This window comes from Pteropus medius, unplaced genomic scaffold (genome assembly GCF_902729225.1).
Source record: "Pteropus medius unplaced genomic scaffold, Ma_sr-lr_union100, whole genome shotgun sequence".
NCBI classification, from domain to species: Eukaryota; Metazoa; Chordata; class Mammalia; order Chiroptera; family Pteropodidae; genus Pteropus; species Pteropus medius.
Window position 1 is genome coordinate 18254374 of NW_024352784.1, and position 15692 is coordinate 18270065.

The 15692-nt window shown below is 36.6% G+C and overlaps 1 protein-coding gene and 1 pseudogene across 3 annotated transcripts in view; both read left to right on the top strand.

Annotated features, from left to right (window-relative positions):
- Nucleotides 1–15692, top strand: part of FAT3 (FAT atypical cadherin 3) — a 600781-nt gene that overhangs the window by 453949 nt on the left and 131140 nt on the right. The window lies entirely within an intron of this gene.
- On the top strand, nt 1230–1349 carry LOC120590637 (uncharacterized; annotated as a pseudogene).

Consider the following 15692-nt stretch of genomic DNA (forward strand, 5'->3'; position numbering starts at 1 on the left):
AGAAATCATTTCAGACAAATAGGTGACGAGAATTTCCCAAATCTAAGAAATGACCTGGAGCTTGGAATTCAAGAAGTCAACAGAACACCTAATTATCTCAAACCAAAAAGGCCTTCACCAAGACACATTGTATTAAAATTATTTTAAAAATCAATGACAAAGAATTCTCAAGGCAGCAAAGGAGAAGAAAACGGTAACTTATAAGGAAAACCCATTAGATTATGTTCGGACTTCTCAGCGCAAACCTTATAAGCCAGAAAGGAATGGAATCAAATATTTAAACTATTAAGTGAAAAGAAATACCAGCCTAGAATAATGTATCCAGCTAAGCTCTCCTTTAGATATAAAGGAGAAATTAAGACCTTTCCAGACATACAAAAATTGAGGGAATTCTCCACTACAAGGCCTGCACTACAGGAAATACTGAAAGGGGTCAGTTCACCTAAAACAAAATGACCAAAAAAAAAAAAAAAAAAAACATAATTAGGAGTAAAGTGATTATCAGGCAAATAGAGCAGAGGAGTGCAACCCTTACTAAGAGCAAAGCATTATAAACTTAAATAATAAAAAGAGAATTGTTATAACAAGATAGTAATGAACGTTCCGCGTACATAGGGACAAAAGGGGAGGATTCAAAGATCTAATTCACAAAGGGGAATGGAGATAGGGCACACACAAAAGAAAATGGACAACTATATGTATGTGTGTATATATATACACATATATATGTATATGTGTGTGTGTGTGTGTGTGTGTGTATTATAAACTACCCCTTTACATATTCGTAATGGTAACCACACACCAAAGATTCAGAACCAAAGTATATAACATAAAACAAGAACCAGAGGGAAAAACCCACAAAAGTCAACCAAAATAAAGACAACAGAAATACAAGGACAAGGAAGCAATGGAAACACTGAGCTACCAGAAAGCGAAAGATAAAATGGCTATAAGAAGACCTCATATTTCACTAATCACCCTAAATGTAAATGGACTGAACTCACCAATAAAAAGGCACAGAGTTACAGAATGGATCGAAAAACAAAACCCAAACATCTGCTGCCTCCAGGAGACACATCTCAGCTCCAAAGACAAATATAGACTCAAGGTGAAAGGGTGGAAAATGATATTTCAAGCAAATGTCATTCAGAGAAAAGCGGGAGTAGCAGTACTAATATTAGATAAAATAGACTTCAAAATAAAAAAAAGGTAAAGAAAGATGCTGAGGGGTCTATGGCCATGCCACCCTGAACAAGCCCGATCCTGTCTGATCTCAGAAGCTAAGCAGGGTCGGGCCTGATTAGTACTTGGATGGGAGAGCACCTAAAAAAAAACAGGTGCTATAGGCGTAAAAAATAAAAAATAAGAGATTGTAAGCTGACAAGGTCCTTGCAATCTGTGAGGTCAACCAAGGGTTGCCTCACCTAAAAAAAAAAAAAAAGATACCGAGGAACACTTCATAATGATAAAGGGAATCATGCACCAAGAAGACATAACACTTACTAAGATCTATGCTCCCAATCAGGGAGCCCTGAAATTTGTAAAGCAATTACTAACAGAACTAAAAGGGGGAAAAGACCAAAACACTATCATAGTAGGAGACCAAAATACCCCACTGTCAGATATGGACAGATCATCCAAACAGAAAATCAATAAGGAAATAACATCCTTAAATGACACATTAGACCAACTGGACATAATTGACATTTACAGAGCCTTCCATCCCAAAACAATTGCTTATACATTTTTCTCTTGTGCAGATGGAACATTCTCAAGAATCGGCCACATACTAGAACACAGAGATAGCCTCAACAAATATAAGAGGGTTGAAATCTTACCAACCATATTCTCTGATCATAATGCTTTGAAACTAGAGATCAATTGCAAAAAGAAATCAGGAAGAAAGACAAATACATGGAGATTAAAACAAGATGCTACTGAAGAAAAACTGGGTCAGAGAAGGAATAAAAAGAGATCAAGAGATACATAGAAACGAATGATAATGATAGAACAACATATCCACACTTTGGGGACACGACAAAAGCGGTCATAAAAGGAAAGTTCATATCATTACAGTCCTATCTCCAAAAACAAGAACGAGCCCAAATAACCTAACACTTCATCTTAAAAAACTAGAAAAGGAAGAACACATGAAGCCTAAAGTCAGCAGAAGGAAAGAAATCATCAAAATTAGAGCAGAAATAAATAAAATTGAAAACAAAACAAAACAAAAAAACAATAGAAAAAATAAAAGCAACAAAGAGCTGGTTCTTTGAGAAGGTTAATAAAATTGACAAACCCCTTGCTAGACTCACTAAAGAAAAAAGAGAAAGGAACGAATAAAAAAATCAGGAATGAAAGATGGGAAATTATGACTGACATCGTAGAAATACAAAAGATCATACAAGAATACTATGAAAAATTATATAACGCCAAATTTAATAACCTAGAAGAAATAGGCTAGTACTTAGAAAAATACAACCTTCTTAGATTGAATCAAGAAGAACTATAAAATCTAAATAGACCAGTCAGCAGTATGGAAATTGAAACAATCATAAGAAACCTACCAAAAAATAAAAGTCCAGAACCAGATGGCCTCACCAGTGAATTCTACCAAACATTCTAAGATTTAATGCCTATTCTCCTCAAACTCTTCCAAAAAAATCAAAGAGGAGGCAATATTTCCCAGCTCATTTTACGAGGCCAATATTACTCTGATACCAAAACCTGGTAAAGATAACACAAAAAAAGAAAACTACAGACCAATATCTCTCATGGAGACAGAAGAAAAAATCCTAAATAAGATACTAGTGAACCAAATACAGCAACATATTAAAAAGATTATACACCACGATCAAGTGGGCTTCATCTCAGAGGTACAGGGATGGTTCAACATATGCAAATCAATTAATGTGATACACCACATTAACAAATTTAAAAATAAGAATCATATGATCATATCAATAGATGCAGAAAAAGCCTTTGACAAGATACTGCATCCATTTATGATCAAAACACTTAACAAAATCAGTATAGAAAGAAATTACCTTAACATAATAAAGGCCATCTATGACAAACCCTCAGCCAACATTATACTTAACAGTGAAAAACTAAAAACCTTCCCTCTAAGATCAGGAACAAGGCAAGGCTGTCCACTATCACCACTGTTATTCGATATAACATTGGAGGTCCTAGTGAGTGCAGTCAGACAAGAGAAAGATATCAAAAGGCATCCAAATAGGAAACGAAGAAATCAAACTCACTATTTGTGGATGACATGATTCTCTATGTAGAAAACCCTAAAGACTCCACAAGAACACTACTAGAAACAATAAGCAAATACAGTAAGGTCTCGATACAAAATCAGTGTTCAAAAACCCATAGCGTTCCTATACTCTAATAATGAAGTATCAGAAAAAGAAGTAGAAAAAATAATTCCTTTTGCAATTGCAACAAAAAGAATAAAATACCTAGGAATAAATTTAACGAAACATATGAAGGACCTATATACTGAAAACTACAAGACCCTATTAAAAGAAATCAAAGAAGATATAAAGAAATGGAAAGATATTCTGTGTTCTTTAATTGGAAGAATCACCATAGTTAAAATGACCATATTACCTAAAACATTATACAGATTTAATGCAATCCCCATCAAAATCCCATCAGCATTTTTTAAAGAAATAGAACAAAAAATCATCAGATTTGTATGGAAACACAAAAGACTCCAATTTGCCAAAGCCATCCTGAGAAAAAAGAACGAGGCTGGAGGCATCACTCTGCCCAACTTCAAATTATACTACAAAGTGACAGTAATCAAAACAGCATGGTACTGGCAGCATAACAGACACACGAACCAGCTGGAACAGAATCAAGAGTCCAGAAGTGAACTCATATTTATATGAGCAAAGAATTTTCAACAGAAATGCCAAAAACATACAGTGGAGAAAGGAAAGCCTCTTCAATAAATAGTGCTGGGAAAACTTGAAAGCCACCTGCAAAAAATGAAATTAGACTGTTGATTATCATCACACACCAGAATTAACTTAAAATGAATTCAGGACCTGAATATAAGACCTGACACAATAAAACGCATGGGAGAAAACATAGAAACGAAACTGAAGGACCTTGGACTTAAGGAGGATTTTATGAATTTGACCTCAAAAGTAGGGGAAGTAAAAGCTAAAATAAGTGAATGAGACTACATCAAACTAAAAAGCTTCTGCTCAGCAAAATAAATTGTCAACAAGGTAAAGAGACAACTATCCGAATGGGAAAATATATTTGCAAGCAACACCTCCGATAAGGGCCTACTATCCAAAATGTACAAAGAACTTATACAACTCAATAACCATAAAAAAAAAATGATCCAATCGAAAATGGGCAGGGGACCTTAACAGACATTTCTCCCTAGAGGACATAAAAATGGCCAAGAAATATTTGAAAAGATGTTCAACACCACCAGCTATTAGGGAAATGCAAATCAAAAGCACAATGAGATACCATCTCACACCTGTTAGAATAGCTATAATCAACAAGACAAGTAATAACAAATGTTGGAGAGGATGCGGAGGAAAAGGAACCCTCATACACTGCTGGTGGGACTGCAAATTGGTACAGCCACTATGGAAAACAGTATGGAGTTTCCTCAAAAAAAACTAAGAATTGATCTACCATATGATCCAGCAATCCTTCCACTGGGTATTTACCCCAAAGACTTGAAAACCCATATCCGTAAAGATATTTGCACACCGATGTTCATAGCAGCACTATTCACAGTGGCCAGGACATGGAAGCAACTGAAGTGACCTACGGTAGATGATTGGCTAAAGAAGCTGTGGTACATATATACAATGGAATATTACTCAGCCATGTGAAGAGATGAAATACTGCCATTTGCGACAACATGGATAGACCTCAAGATAATCATGCTAAGTGAAATAAGCCAGACATAAAAAGTTGAAAAATCACATGAAATCACTAATATGTGGGATATAAATCTAAAAACACAAATGAACAGGACAAACAGAGACTCATGGACATGGAATATAGACTAGTGGTTACCAGAGGGTAGGGGGTGGGGGTGGAGGGAGTAGATAGATGGTTAAAGGGGGTCAAATATATGGTAGCTGAAGGAAACTAGACTTTGGGTGGTAAACACACAATAAAATATACAGATGTCAAATTATAATGTACACCTGAATATTATATACTTGTATTAACCAATGTTACCCCAATAAACTTAATTTTAAAAAATGTTGATGAGCAAATGATAATATTTGCTTTACAAAATGATCCCTCAGCCTGCAGTGGGGGAACATGGATTACAGCCAGAACAAGACTAGGTTAAAAGAGACAAGTCAGGAGGCTATTGCCCTGGTCTGGAGAAGAATGAATGGGATTCGAACTAAGGTAGGGAGGAAGAAGAGGAGATAGATTTTGATAGATCTGGATGGTAGAATTAACAAAACTTGGTGGCTGATCGAATGTTTGAATAAACAGGTACATCTTCTAGGATGTCACCATTTAGAGACTCCTTGCGGAGTCTGAATAGGTCTTGTCTAAGAGCATGCATATCTGCCCCCACCTGGTGCTGAATGATGAACCTGATTTTTCCAGCGCCAATGCTCTTCTTGATTGTTTGATGCTTTGGGAAGCAGCATTAACACTTTCACGTCACTAGGGGGCTAATCATAGCCATTTTTAGAATTGTATAATTGAATTGCTGTTCTGAGAGAATAATCATTGCAGTTCACACAGGGTCTTTTCTGGAAAAAGATTTCACTATCTTAGGACAAAGTCATTTGCCTTAAGACCATTCCATGAGACTAGCGTTATGAAAATCATTATTTAAACAGCTTTAGCTCTTAAAACCTTAAGCTACCCCAGAGGTCCACTAAATACCAAATCCTTTGTTCATTCTAGATGTGTGCTTGTTATACTGATGGACACAAACTGTACATGAATGAATGACTAGAAGGATGGATGGATGGACATAGATAAATAGACAGACAAATAGAAATTAATAATAGCAGTTAATGCTCTGTTTCCGTGAACGTGTTAACAATTTTAAGAGAAATGGGGAGCATTGCAGAGGGAATGCAGTTAGCCTTAATATGATGGCTAGGTGGAGGGCCAGTGGAGGGAGTGAGCAATTGGGGGATTGTTTTATGAACTATATAGATGTCTAACCAACGTACTGTATACTTGAAACTAATTTAAATAAATAGATTTTTGAATTTTTTTAAAAAGAAAATTATTAAAATAATTAATAAAATTAAAAACAAATTTTAAATAATTTTTTAAATGTTCAAGGAAAATGATTTAGTAAAAAGTTAACTGATATTTATTAAACATCAGATACATTCAAGGCACTGTTTTGGACCCTTACATATACTGTTAGATTCAAAGTTCTTGACTGTACCAATTTACATTCCCACCAACAATGCACAAGGATGTTTTTTTGTCCACATCCTTGCCAGTACTTTTTATCTTTGCCTTTTTGGTAGGAACCATTTTAGTACATGGGAGGTGATAGCTCATGTGGTTTCGATATGCATTTCCCTGATGATTAGTGAGCACCTTTTCATGTATCTGTTGACCATTTGTATGTCTTTTTTGGAAATACTGTATTATATACTTGAAAGTTGCTAAGAGAGTAAATCTTAAAACTTCTCACCACAAAAAGAGAAATGGTAATTATGTGACATGGTGGAGGTGTTAAGCTATGACATAATCATTTTGCAGTGGGGGAAATAAAAGCCCTTGGAAGACAGAGGCACAAGATCCTCTACCTTTGTAGCTCCAAGGCCTACCCAGCAGGTAGTTAGTGCTCTAAAAATGTTTGTTAAATAATTAACATAATATTTTATTTAATTCTACTAAAATTTCTGTGAGGTAGATATCACTATTTTCACATAACACACATAGACATTGAGGCATAATTTAAATAAGTTGCTCAAGGTTGGTACAGCTCAGAAGCAATGGGAAAAAAACTAGGAATCAAACACAAGCCTTTGGGATCCAGAAGTGTTGTTTTTCTCTTTCCCTCATGGAGACAGCTCTGTGAAGGCATTGTGTAATCCTACATGAGCTCTATACAGTTCCCCAGTTACTCTTTCAGGTCATGGAAAAGTCTCCCCAGTATTAGTAGCCTACTTATTTGTGCTGACTCAGACATATCACACCTCCATCTGGAGCTGCCATTCGAGAAGCACCAGCAAAGAACCTGACTTGAGGTGGCCCCAGCCCACCAGCTTCATGAAATAAACAAGAAAGTGGCTTTCATGACCCTAGCCTTGCAAGATGCTCCCCAGGCCCAGATGAGCACCCTCTACAGAACACACCGTAATTCCTCACCCAAAGGCCACCAGACTGCATTCAGATAACCATGAAAATGATTACCTTTGATTCAGCAGAACCCAGTTACACTGGAAAAGAGTGAAATGGGGTGGAAGAATGGCATTTGGAAGCAGGATTGTTAAGTAATAGAAAATAATGCCAATTGACTCTTTAGTTGTTTGGTCTGACCCACATAGGACTACTAAAACAACAAACACATTTTGAGACCTATACCTTCTCTCTGAATTTTTGCCAGAGGCCATTAGCATTGCCCTACTCAAACTCTCCAGAAAGTCTCCAGGCCTCTTTAAGCTGCTGATACTGTAGAAATTTTTATCTTTATGAAGAAAGACATAAATATAGCAATACCTATACCATTTTGAAAATGAAAGATTCCTACTAGTTGAGCTATAAAGTCAAAATCTGATCCATTTATTTAAAAGATCTGTCACTCAGATGCAATTTCAGTCACTTCTAGAGTGGTCTTTTATTTTTCCTCCTTTCATATGTGTAAAAAGGAGGTAAGGCCTTCCCACCCTGTTCCCTTCTCACTGATGTCTTTAAAAAGCTGGAACCAGACTCTGATTACAGACCTTTGTTGCCATAAAGAGACAACAGATTGTGGTTAAGGGAGAAGAAAGAGCCTTAACTATGAACTCTTTTACTCTGATGGCTAATTTTTTTCTCTTATACCTTTTCAAAAAGGTGGCAAGGTGACATCTACTTAGAGTGTATTTAATTGCAACTTTCAGAAGACTGAAACAGTAATACCTCATAAAATCCTCAGTCACAATTCAAAATGTTTGGAAAAGCAGATGAAGTATACTGTCAGCAGAGGGGGAAGAAATTGGAATTTCATTCGAGTAATCTTCCTGGTCTGCTGATTACATTCTGTAACAAAGAGGATATACCAGCCCTTGATTTTAGTCTCTGATTTCCATTCATCTGGGGTCCTTTCATTATGACAAGGTTTCTCTCTGGTAGCCATGGTACTTATGATCTAAAGAACAGCAAAGAACATTTTGTTTTATTATAATATGAAGATGTCAGATGCAAGTAATTGGATCCTAATCCCTACCTACAGCCATCTAAAGGCAGGTTAAGGACCTCACCCAGAGCATCTTCCTAAACCACAATTAAAGGTTGTGTGTGTATGTCTATATCACACATATGTATATGTGTGAAAGTTTATTCATAAAGGAACACATGATAAAGACATGTGAATAATAAAAATTGATGACCCAGACATTAGATAAGAATTTACCTGGTTGGTTTAATGTTTACATAGAATTACTAAAAATAAGCAGTCAAAATTCTCAGTATGATTCAGCCAGATTTTTTCAATTCAATGGAATTAGTTCCTGAAATTTGAGAAGAATAAACTTTGTTTTAAATTAGAAAATGCATTACTCATGTAACAGGAGTCCAGAGGCATGCAGTGTTAGAAATTACTCAGCTGTGTAGAAATGCCAAGAAACCTAGTTCTTTCGCCCTGCTGTCCTAGGTGTCAGGTCATCCAGAAGCTGGCATCCCCCTTGGTTCTCAGAAGGCCACCAGAAACAACTGGAACTACTTACTTACTTGTTCATACTGACACAGAGATGGGAGAGGGAAGAGTTTTGCCAAGAGTCAGTGGTAAATAAACTTGATGTTCCATAAACTCATAAAAAAGATGTGTAAAACCTATAATCTTTTATTCTATAGCATTTTGCAAGAAGTATGCGTTTTAAGGATAAGCAGGATCTTGAGAAATCCTCTTGGCAGCCCTCCAAAACAGCACAAATGTATCACTCCACATAGATCTAAAAACATCACATTTTATGAGGGAGAATTCTATAATCACCTTATAAAAAGAGAAATAAATAACACAGATTTCTTTTCCGGGACTTTGATTTTCCAAAAGTAAATGGTGTTCTTTTAAAACACCAGGTTCCCCAGGACACTGGGGTTGCATTTAAAGTGGCACCATAATGTCAATGACACCATTAGGAAGTTTTTAGACTGACTGCTTTCATACAGAGCCACATACAGAGCTTTTTCTCACTTCCATCATTCCTTCATTATTTGTAAACATGCCCATTGTCTCTTCCAGATGACGAACTCATGTAGGGGCAGAGACCATGTTTTGTTCATCTTCATATCTCTCTCCCCAACAGTGCTTCCACATTGCAGGTCCCCAAGAAGTAATTATTGAACATGCACTACATATTTCAGATGGAGAATAGTAAATTCAAGGTATTCTGATATAAACAATATAATACTTTCATATATGAAGACATGATACTTCCTGACTTTTACTTGTTTTTCCTAGGAGTGTATGTGAATTTGAGCTGGTGTCCTATGAGTCTGTAAAAGTGTTGTAGCATCAGTCTTGATTTTACAAAGTGCTAAGTCTTGTGAGACCGTGCTGTCACCCACAAGCTGAGTGACTTTAGGCAAAGCTTTTGACCTTGCTGGGTATCTAATGGCATTAATATTGCTTGACCAACTTCCCTAATCAATTTCTTGGGAGAATCAAATGAGATCACATACATGAAAGTTCTCTGAAGGAAAAGCATGAATGAGGTGGCCTCAGTATTATTATTGTAATGGGTTAGGGTCCCAGAACATGAAGGGTCCCTGTCACTCTGTGGTTTTCAATAATAAATCACTCAGGGGGCAGACCCACCAAACTCAAAAGCACCAAGAAAGAGTGCTGAGACTTGAGCTTGAGCATCTGAAGTGTGTCAGGGGAGCAGCTGTGTGAAAGGACAGGCCATCTCACACTCAGCCTGCCTGGGATTGCTGTGATGTATCCTGGGCCCCTGGCCATCACATTTCAAAACCAAAAGGACTAGCATCTGGATAACAGCCATACATCATTGCCAGGTAGCCTTCAGCTGCTGTTGACAAACTGTCCTAATGCTGTGATCTTTCTGTTTGTATAATTTCTGGAGATTTCCAGAGAAGGCTGTGAGCCTATATATTATGGTAATAGGCCTATTCTTGGAGCCTGGAAACTGAGAACTCTTTATGATCAATAGATATACCCTCTCTCCTTTAAGTCTGTTCAAGAATCATTTTTATTATGAGCTTTCTGCTGACTTTTTATTCTAGTAAAAATCTGATCAGTTTGGGAGCTTTACAAGCTAGTTTCTCTGTCATAGTACAATGCTTCCTAGGACATTCTCCCTATATTTTAGTGAATTATTTTTTCTAATATCGGTTGAATACTGGAGTCTCTGACATACTCCTTTTGACAAAGCCAGAAGGAAAAGAAAGATGCTCATTTACAAAGTTACATGGTTAAGTCGAGAATGAGATTTTTCAGGATTACTGGAGCAAATAACTCAACCTACCGTGAGTGTGCACTCTGGTGTTAAATATCGCCAAATGCTTGGCAGTCTGCACTGCTTCTCACACATTCCGAAACGTGGTTTGGGAATATTTCTCCCAGAGTGCTTTTGCCATGAAGTAAAAATAATTTTTGCTGCCCACTAAAGAGACATTCATTATTCATACTCACTTTTCTCTCATACTACTCACCAGGGATCTCAGAAGTTTTCACACATAGGTACTTGTGGGCCTAATCTTCTGAGAAGAAAGTTTTGGGAGATAATAGAGAAGTAGGACTGTCCTGGCAATGTCATGCCCTGATTCGCAAAACGAGTGGGGAGGGAATATCTATTAAGCACAGGGATGACTCTGGACGTGTGAATATAACACATACTAGGGAGTCATATATAATAATTGTCATAGTATCACTCTGAGAATAAAATTCAAAACCGTAAAGCATCATCTTCGAAAAGTACTGTAAAATATTTCCACCCATCAGAGAAACTGAGTACATATTGGAGGTCTTTCATTTCAAATGCTTTTTCAGTATTTTTGGCTGGGCGAAAAGATTATTTCTAGAGTTTACAGATGCACAACTGAGTTATACATTTTTAATCGACTCTTGGGGCAGTGTGACTCTCATTTATCTTCCATGATTTAACACATTTAATCTATTTTGCTTTTGACAGGGGCAGAAAGTTCACCAGCCACTGTTTTTACGTTACTTAGGCCTGGTGATAAGGGCTGCCTAGGGCATAATGATGAGAATGTTCTTATTGAGCCCTCTGCCTCCCAGTTGAAAAAGTGAAAAGCAAAGAATCATTTGAGGCTTTAAATGGAATTTAAACAGAGAGAGTGTTTACTTGGAACAGAGTTGAAGTTTTAGGCTTTTAAAAAATTATTCTTTCAGGTGATTATTCATTCTCTTAAGTTATTGGATTTCTGAATCTATTTGATTTCATGGCCAAAACTTAATTGGCTTTTAAAAAAAAAATACAAATACTTGAAAAGAAAACTGCTGCATTTTTTATTTTGCAGCAGTCATTCAAATTTTCAAGAATTTATAACAAAAAGGATTCTAGAACACCCATGTGTTTTCTTGTTTTATATTCTTTACTACAATATTAGCATTTCCAGGTTTTTTATTTATGCATGGGTTTTATATTTTATGTTTGTGTTTGGTTTCATTTTCTGGATACAGTGTGGAATTATGTCATTGCTAATATTTTTCTTGCCTGAGTTTTCATATCTTCGGCAATTTACTTTTCCATACATTGCTTTCATTCATCCTGTTCTAGGTACTGAGAATGGAAAGATGAAAGACACAGTTCCTGCCCTCAAGGTACTCACAGACAGTTTAATGCAAGCTTATAGGTGGTTTGATAGAAATGAATATAAATTCTAAAAGAACCCAGAAGAAGAACTTAGTTTAGACTGGAATTCGGTGTGTGTATCTTATATTCTCCTGTAAGGGGAGAACTGGATGAATATAAATACAACTCTAATAAATTTGCTGAATACAGATACATAATAGATACTTCCTAAATATTGCATATTAGTTACTGTTCACCCTCAAATTTATCTTTCTGAATCTATTAAGGCTTCTGAATTGATCTATATTTAAAACTTACATTATACTCCCTTTTGTCTTATGAAAGTAATTCAGATACTTTAAATACCTAAGATGAACTATTTTTCTCTTTCAGTATCTGAGACACATCCTGAGATATATTTCCTCTGGGACTTTAATTTTATTATGTGTAGAGAACAAACCCTACCTGTAGTGTGATGAATACAAGAGTACACAGGATTTTTAATAGCTCTGTTAATGGAATAATGAATAATGTTTGTTTCTAACCAACAGGATATCTGCCTAATTCATCCTAGCTTATTAGCAGTCTAAGATCCTTGCTATGACTCAAAATTAAAATAACATGCCCTTAGAAGTAGGAAACAAAGCAGGATAAATAGTTTCACCAATACAAGGCCTGATTCCTGATTCCTCTTATGAAAACCAAAAGGAACCGATGTTAGTTTATGATTTATTGTGTATCCAAACATCGTGCCAATATAGCGATTGATGTGGCATTGTCTTCACCCCAGGGAGCTTACAAGCCAATATGATGCAAAGGTGTTGAAGAAGATAGACATGTGATCAGTGATTTGTTAGTATATGAGTAAAGTCAAGTGAATCATGAGAAGGAATGATTCTACCTGAGTGTGGTCCCTGAGAAGGCATTGTAAGGAACATACATTTGAATCAGACCTTGGAGGATTTTGTAAGAACTACAGGAATAAGGAAGTAAAGGGACTGCATGCAGTGGGAACTCCAGCCAAAGCTGCAGAGGTGTTGAAGTATGTGCTCCGTGTTGGAAGAACAAGTAGACTGTGAGTTCTCTGAGGGAAGGAAGCCCATCTTGCTCACCACTGTATATCCGGTATCTATCACACTTCACATTGTAAGAACTGGTATGTGTGTGTTGAACTAAGTGATCTGATTGTATGATTAAAACTTTAGTTAGAGAATGGATAGAAACCCAAGGCTGAGAATAGCCCAGTAAATAGGCCGTATCAATACTTAGGAATCTTGTAGATTAATACTAAGTGTGTAGACTTTATCTTGTAATTTAGCACTTCTCAAAGTATGTTCCTTGAAATATTAAATCTGAAGGATATCAATAGACACTACTCGGCAAAAGGATTCTGTTGTCAGATAAGCTTGGGAAATACTCATTCAAACAAAGTTAAAAAACCTTCTTTGCTTAGACTTTCTGTAAGCCTTTACTCTGATTATGTGCATCGTAAAGCTCCAAAAAAGGTCTATAGTGTTCTTCAAACTTCTAGGATTCTGGACCCTCTCTTTTAAGGCAAGCACCTTGCAAGACACATTTTATGAAATCTGCTCAAAGCAATGGGGAGCCATTAAAGACCTTTCAGAAGGGGGTTGACATCATCTGAATTTCATTTTAGAAGATTCTCTGGTCTTTTAAAGAATGAACTGAGGTGAGAAAAGACCAGAGGCAGGGAGACCAGATTAAAGACAAGCGCAACAGTTTAGACTAAATATAATGATGACCCCAAGAATGGAGAAGAAAGAACGAAGAAATACAACTGACATTTCAGAGGTAGAACTTGTCAGGATTGTCATTAGAGTTATACATTCTGTGCCCTGGCCAAGTAGGTTACAGGGCAGCATCCATCCTGAAGAAGACCACCTATTTCCAATTCATAGCTAGCAATATCCCTAGTTAATAACTGATGAGATATGGGAGGAAAGCAAGAGAAGCATTTAAGATGACGCATATTCCTTGTTTGGATGATTGTATGGCTAAAGATGCCTTAATTTTTTTCAAATTTCTTTTTATTCTAAAACCATAATACCCGAAATCATAATACCTGGAGAAAAAATAATGTACAGCTCTGCTGCTCTGAACAGTTTCTGTCAAGAACTACACGTTATCTCTACCACACATTAAAATATACATCCTATCATTACAGAGAGATTTTACCAAGATCTTGAACCAAGGGTTACAAACTGAAATGTCTAGAGTCCAGAGGCATCATAAATGAATGAAGTGTATATGTATAGCAGGCTGAGAGTTCACATATTAAACTTACAGAAATGTACCTACAAAACAAAAATGTGCTCTTTTCCATTTGTCTTTGAATATGCAGTATTCTCCATCTATTTTTTATAATCACTTTTGATAGGAATGTGATAGTGAGAAATATTTCTCTTTTCCAAGAAAATTTTCTGGACAATATTAGTGGTGAATGACAACTGACATGGCTGCGATGTTGAGAACACAATAGAGAATAAAAATCAGTTATTCTGATTTTTTAAGACAGGCTGGGAATTTGAATTTTTATGTGAAATTTCTCTAGTTTTAAATGTTGGCAGAAATCTTTACAATACACTGTATGGGCAAAAAAGAAAAATCATATATCTGGGCCACCAGTTCATGATTTCTACGTTAGTCCGTATGTGCAATCCTACATATACAGGGGCCTAATTTTTTTTAGTTGATTTAAAATTCATATTTTTTAGGAAGACAAGGTGTTAAATGCCCTGCAAACCCATGCTGAATTGCTGAGTGAGAGGAGAAAAACCATGTTTCCTGAGCTAATAGTTAGAACAGTGTCTTTATTTTTGCAATAAGTCTTTACTGTGGGAAGAAAGACCAAAAAAAACTCTGGTGCCTGGCGTAGTGCTCAAATCCACATGGTATCATCAGTAGAGGTAAGGCATGAGAGTCTGCCAGAATAAAAAAAGTAACATAAAGTGTGAGATCTGGCATTGTGACACAGAGGGAGGCTACAAATATACACTTCCCATAGTAATTCATATCTGGTGGATTCTGTTTCATAGAGAGGGGAGTATAGAATAGTACATTGACTAAGGCCTTAATGTCGGGGGAATTGGGAAATAGTGCAGGAGGATTTAGCCCTGGGGCTAATATGATGTCACATCTTGGTTCATGGCAGTACTTTCCTAATGGCTCACATGTGAGCACATAGATTGGACCCATCTGTTTGAAAAGGGCAGTTAGCACATGTATGGTAATCACCATAATTCCGAAGAAACTTTGAGGAGGTGTTTAGTTCCTGCTGATAGGGAAGATTAGAATCAAGTAAGTTTTATGAATAGAAAATGATGAGCATATGAGCCTGGAAGGAAATGGAAATGTGATGAGATTAGTAGCTGATGTATACCTCTCTACAGGGAAAAAACTCTTTAAGAGATGTCAGGCTGGGAAATACTTTATTTCCTGAAGTGCAAAGAAGAGATTTGGACAAAGCTGTAATCTTAGCAGCCACTGCAAAAGTGAATTGGTCAGGGATCTTTCTAAAAAGCTGCCATTTATCAGTTGCTGGGTCTAAACATGGCAAGGGAAAGATGCTTTCAAAAGGTGCCTTGTCCTGAGATGCAAGGTTCACACACTCAACGAACAAATATTTATTGAAGACCAACTATGTGCCAGTGCTGTGCTAGCTCCTGGGGTGGCTCACAGACAGATGCATAGCAATCGATGCCC